The sequence below is a fragment of the Frankliniella occidentalis genome, unplaced genomic scaffold (assembly GCF_000697945.3).
Source record: "Frankliniella occidentalis isolate FOCC.00 unplaced genomic scaffold, Focc_3.1 Scaffold278, whole genome shotgun sequence".
NCBI lineage: Eukaryota > Metazoa > Arthropoda > Insecta > Thysanoptera > Thripidae > Frankliniella > Frankliniella occidentalis.
The window spans coordinates 86,837-93,291 of NW_026267404.1; positions in this window are offsets into that span (position 1 = coordinate 86,837).

Sequence of the window (6,455 nt, forward strand, 5' to 3'; positions counted from 1 at the left end):
ACAGCGTCAGTCGTCGCGTCGGCGGCCTTTTGCAGTTCATTTCGAGGGGTCCTCCACTCTCCAAGTGGGTGTACAACGAGTTGCGTGGGTATCCGCGAGTATTAGCGAGTATCCGCGAGTTTATGTGAGTAATGGCGAGTATCCGCGAGTATTAAGCGAGTATTTGTCGATTTTTTCGCGAGTTTTCGCAAATTTTTCGCGAGTTGCTGCGAGTATCTTTCCTCGTGTACAACGAGTTGACGAGTGGGGGACCCCTCGGATCATTTAAAGGGAATAAAAGGACGAAAAATCCGTTTACGGCCGCGGCGAGTGCAAAAGCGATATGCCAAGCGCGCAAACTATTTCACATGTTCACGGAGAAAATAAAAATTGACACAGAAAAACGAAAAGCTGGAGAAGCCATCGCATCGGTTGCTGCAGCGACAAAAACTCCTAAATTCCGGCTGAGGTGACAACAGCACAGGTGAATTCGCATTATAAAATGCGTGCAAACTATGTGCTTTGCAGCACTGCGAAGAATGTTATTTTCGTATCGCAAAAGGAATTCCTTTACATTGTTATATTCCTTACAAACTGCGCGTTCGTAAATGCTTCAAAATTCTTTGCAGGTTGCAAGGGAAATCGTTTGCAGTAAAAACATTGTCTTTACCGTAATAATTTTACAGTGCGCGTAGTGCATACGGTTCTCGGTGGTCGGTCATTAGTGGACCCTTTTCACAACCGGATTTTGAATATATTTATCCCCAGAGTAACAAGAAACGATGGTTGCGACCATCATTTTTCGCATTCCTTGTCGCAATATTAAGTGGCTCGAAGTATAGGTGGTTGCTCTCGGCTGTGACCGATTGCGCCAAGTGTTTTATGCGCTTTCAAGCATATGGCGGGAACGATTCAAAAGGCGTGTAATCTCGTGTTGGTCGTTCACCGAGTCATTTTATTCATCAGTCGTCTTATAACCCTTTTTGAAGTTGAAGAAACCACTTCTTACTTGCCCTTGCCCCTGGTCTTCTTGGGGCTGGTTCTGCCGGAGGTGCTGGCGCCGCCGGGGGGGTTGTGCACCTGGCCGGGCTGGCGGGGAGGGGTGGGGTCGCGCTTAACCCAGCCCCAGGTGCCGCCGGGGATCGGCTTGGGCATGGGGCCCTGCGGCTTCGGCGGCGACGAACGACGGTGCAGGATGTGTGCGGCGTCCTCTTCACCCGCTGCCGGCTGCAGGCACACCTGCGGGAGCAATCAATTTAGTGAGGCGCAGGTCCGGGAAAGTTTACGGTAATTTTTCGAAAAATTTTCGGAAATTTTCAGACATTTTCAACTCTACGTTTAATCGTTCTCTTAGTCTATAATGTCAGCGCACTTAATGGCAGATATTTTAAGAGTACTCTGTAAACCCAAGTGTGTACTTGAATGCAGTACCTCCAGCATACCTACATGTAGGCAGGAGGTCCTGTGTACTTGGCAAGAATGCAGGAGGTAGTGTGTACTAGGTCCAAGTACACACTTAACCCTCAATACATTTGTGCAGGAGATTTAGCGTGTACTTATTGACTAAGTACACAGGATCTCCTGCATACATGTAGGTATGGAGGAGGTACTTATTTAAGTGCACACTTGGGTTTCCAGAGTACATGTGTGCTGCGCAGGAGTATAGGCAGGAACTTGCACAAGGGTCCACAACTCAAAAATTTCGTGTACTGTTAAAAGTGTTCAAAAGTTAAATAATTGTGAATATTACGTGAATATTATTACGCGAATACTCGTGAATACTGAGCTGAATATCAACTGTATAATAGGGAATACTAATTTATGCTTGAACAGTGAATATCTGAAGTTGTAGACCCCTTTGGGCCCTTGTGGACCCCTTAGGTAGACAATGCGACCAATAAAAATCTGCCAATTGCAGCCAAGGAATATTTAGTCAGATATTTCTTATGTGATATTAGTTATTATCGGATATTTTTTAATTGGTTTTAAAAAGTAGTGGTTACGAAATTACCGCAAACATCAGTTTTAGCCTACAAATTTTTCGGTGCGAAGGCAAAGTCTGTTTTATTTCCCCCAGTGAAGCAGATACCAGGACAAGTCGACCTCCTTTGTATTCTCAGTAACTTACGGCCAAGACCACAAGAGCGGCAGATGCCAGGATGATTGCTGTCTTCATGTTGGATGTTGGAGACTTGTATGCTTCTCATTGGGAACACCCTCCCTACTTATACGCGTTCAAGTGACAACCTCGAGTCACGACTTCGTGATAATACGAGAGTACCTGTGCACTCAGCGCAGGTGCAAAGCCCTTTGTTTCTATGAGACACCATTAAAAGATTTTAATGGTGGTTCGGTGAACACAACTGAAAAGACTATTTATTAGCAGTTGTGGGGAGCCCAGATAAAGCTTTCGCTTGTCTCACATCCAGAAAAGAGAATTCTTGATGCTAGGCAAATTTCGTCTACTTTTCGCTTTCCTTGGTTTATTGGAACTAATTTTCTTGAATAAGGAAAAAGCGTCTCCGAATTAAAGAAAATTTGAATTGAAAAAATCGGCTTGAAAAACAAAACAAGAATGTTGTTTTCTGGGTGCAGTAATGATCGTCTGCTCGCCGGACCCGCCCCGAAGTGTTCAACTCCTCTCCCTACACCCTTTCTCAGCCCTTTGGCTTTGACTAACTCCAGCTTTTTTTTCTTCTGTACAGAACCCCGCTTCCAAGAAGTGAGGAGGGATGCAGATGTTTTTTAGCCCCGCCCATTAGGGCAAGTAACTTTTTTTTTTTTTGGTTTAAAAGACTGACTAGTTTTATTCTTTAAAATTAAATTTGTACATTTGTAACTTGTGTTTCTCTTACTAGGTAGATGTACGCTAGACCACGTCTCGCGTAACAGGCTTCGCGATATCTCACGAAACACTGTTACGCTGCGACGCGCCTGGCATAGTCTACCTAGGCCTGCGGCGCTGACACCCGAGTTGGGCCAAAGGCAGAGTCGTAGATAGGCCTTTGCCTCCAAAGGACACAAATTTTACCCCCACGATTTTATTTTGACGAGTTGCACCACCAGAACCATCAAATAACTGAGAAACAACATAAATATTAAAAGGGGTCATTTTCAAGTGGAAATCGCCTTCTGGCGACTAAACGGTAAGAGATAGAGCAAAACGGACAAAATTTTGGCTCTGCGACTTCTACTTTGACGAGTTACGTCTCAGAAAAATGTAAAAAATTAAAATAATTAAAAGTAATGTTTTGGGGTTTTTGTTTTTGATTTTTATGTCAGGTCAATTTTTAAGCTAGAGGGCTCAAAAACAAAACAGTTCTTGCTTTTTATGCTACAAAGCTACACCAAAAATTTCAGGTACCTAGCTCAAACCGTTCTCGAGTTATCGTGATTACAGACAAACACACACACACACGAAACTTTTTGATCATCACTAGAGTAATAGGCTTCGCTATCGCTCAGCCAATAAGATCTGGGGTAAATTAAACTCTTGAAATGATTAATGCGGGCTTTTAAGGAGGGCACACACTTGGAGAATGTAGGGAAATACTGTCTGCTGTGGATTTCAACCTGGAAAGTTGGGCTTTTGAGTGACTGATACAAATTTTAATACTTTTCTTTTACTTTTTGACTAAATCTTATGGTACCGAAGGCCCGTATCTTTGTGTACTTTTTGGCGCTTCCCGACTCGGGTGTCAGCGCTGCAGGCCTAGGTATTTGTTTGCCAGGCGCGTCGCAGCGTAACAGTGTTTCGTGAGATATCGCGAAGCCTGTTACGCCAGACGTGGTCTGGCGTACATCTACCTAGTACTGAAGTTTAGGATGAAAGTCTTTGCTGATCATTCACGATTTGATCACGGAGCAGAGCGTATAGAGTGTGAGGAAGCATTTAACTAATAGAAAAACAGAAAAGTCGAGGCAAACGAAATTTATCACACGCATTCCGTTTACACATTTTTGAGTGCAGACTGACAATACAAAACTAAACGTTAAATTTCATTGTGTTCACCTGCAACCAGCACGCAGACAATTTAAGTATCCAAAGGAATATTTTCCCTGTTTTATGACCTCCGCCAATCCCGCTTCTTATCCTACCGTCAAAGTGTCTAATTCCGGACCAGCAGGGTAAATCCGGACACTACGTTTTGCATTTTTACCAGAGCATTGCAAAAAGGCCTTCTCTGACCGACCGAGCTGGCCGTCGTGCGGCCAGAGCTGGACCTACGCTGACCGAGGCGCGGTCAGCGGTGACCGCTCACGAGCCGCTTGCAAGTGAGAGGTTAGGAGGGCCGATTCCTCCCTGCCTCCTCTCCTCACCTGTCACCTTCAAGCGGCTCGTGAGCGGTCACCGCTGACCGCGCCTCGGTCAGCGTAGGTCCAGCTCTGAACTCGTTGTTCGCGGCTCGTCTTCCTCTTCTTATCCTTTTTCCTCTTCTTTTTCTGTTCCTCGCCGGTATCCGCCGACTCACGGACTTCCACTGATGGAGAATTATCCGGCTCAGTTACCTGTCGACACAGCGGAATACACACCAAGAAATTAGCTAAGGGCGAGTCCGCGGGTCCACAGTAGAGGTAGGTCTTATCAGCACTTGGAATGTGTGGTCTTGAAGTAAAGTGGAATTGACTGAGGGACGGGTCCTGGGGTGGTTTCCTGCGGAGTCCATGCCTGGGGGTTGAATGTCGCGGGGTAGTAAGCGTTTACCGTGGCGGCCAGCTACCGCCGTTTGCAGCGTGCACTGCACTTCTGTCGATTTGTGCGCTCAGATTATGAGTGAGCTTGGCACTTTTCAGATTTCGTAAAATTTGTCGCGCATTTTGTGAAAAAAATATCTTGATCGTACAGTCTAATCTGGACGGCGTCACCTAAGTCTCCTTCGCTCTTACTTTCTTTCAGTGCCCGGTCGTCAGCGTGGATGACGACGATATCGGCAACGGGAAGAGGTTCCCAACTATTTATGCAAAACAAGTATTTCTGGAAGATGAAGCTTCACGAGCACTGCATGCCAAAGAGGAAGGCTCTGACGAAGAAACGCCGAAGAAAAGGCGATCGGAGGATAGGGTAAGCAACTTTCATTCACAATTTGGGAATGGAGCTTGCATTTCCAGAATGTGAGGTTAACCCTCGGGTTAACCCTCGGGTTAACCTCTTTTTTTCAAATTCATTCAGAATTTGATGGCCTGACCAGATGCTTCCTTTTTCATTTGTTTAAGGAGGAAGATGCTTCGAACGAGATAAACCTAAGTCAGATTATCAAAAATGTTAAGATCAAGGAGGCGAGCATCAAAACAGCTGGCCGCACGACGGTCAGCTCGGCCGGTAAGAGAAGGCGAGCGAGTACGCCATAAAATCAGACGTGGGAGGTAATCGGGGCTCATTTGCCTCAGCCAGTGTCAGGTAGGTAGGTGGCAAATTAATGTGGACATGGTTTTCCAACATGCCAAGTGGCCCATTTAACTAAACTGTCTTGCCTGCAGGTGATGTGGCAAGAGAAGCCTGGAGGCGCATTAGAACACCGTATGACAGCAATGTGCAGGGCCGCCGGGGTAGGAGTGGCCGGGACGATCTGCCCCCGCGTATGTCCATGCGCCCATCCTCGGGTTCCTGGAGCAGAGGAAGATGAGCCGTGTGGGCGAGGGCGAGGACATCGTGGAGTCGGTGGACTGTGCTGCGAGCGACTCGTCCAGGACTGCATCCATCGACGTAAGTGTTGATTAAACCAATGTTATATTCAGTTAAGAAAAGCCTACCAGGCCCGCCGACTGGGGTATGGCGGCGTGTGGTTTTTAGCGCCCTTCAGGCCGCGTTGCCACTGCTCGTCTACAAGCTGGTCTGAACTCCCGCAGCTCCCGTCGCCCTTGCCCCCACGGAGGACTAGGTGTCCTCCGTGCTTGTCACGTCGCTGTAAATTCAATGTTCAGTCGAGTGTCCTGCGTGACGAGCTGTCAGCTCGGCGCGCTCGCTATTGCCGCCTCGTGTGCCGCCCGCGGCCGCGGACTGGTGTAAGCAGGCCGGTGACTCGTTCGCGTCTCTCAGTTTGTTCCTCATGCACTGATTTTGAGGTTAAGATTTTCTCAATTCTACTTAGCCTGTGGCCATTTACTCGTTAAACGTTACGATTTTTTTTTTTGTCACGCGCCCATGGCGTCCCCTCGGTGGGTGCTCGGGATTCCTGCAAATGGGTTGGTGGTGGTGAGAATGGGGAAGGCTTTAGCTGCTCAGCGCGCGCTTTCTCTCTCGCACTGGCGACGGCGCGACACCAAGTAACGATAGATTTTCTTCGTTCCAGCATAGTCTTGCGAGGTCCCCGCCAGTGAGGCCCCCGCCAGCGAGGCCCCCGACACCAGCGAGGCCGCCGAGCTGGCCGTACACCCTCTCTCTCCCCGACCTGCCGCGGGAGGATGATGCCTGCGACGGGGTTAGTAGAGATAGAACTTGGTCAGCGAAGCGCTTTTCCTGTGCGAAACTAATTTTC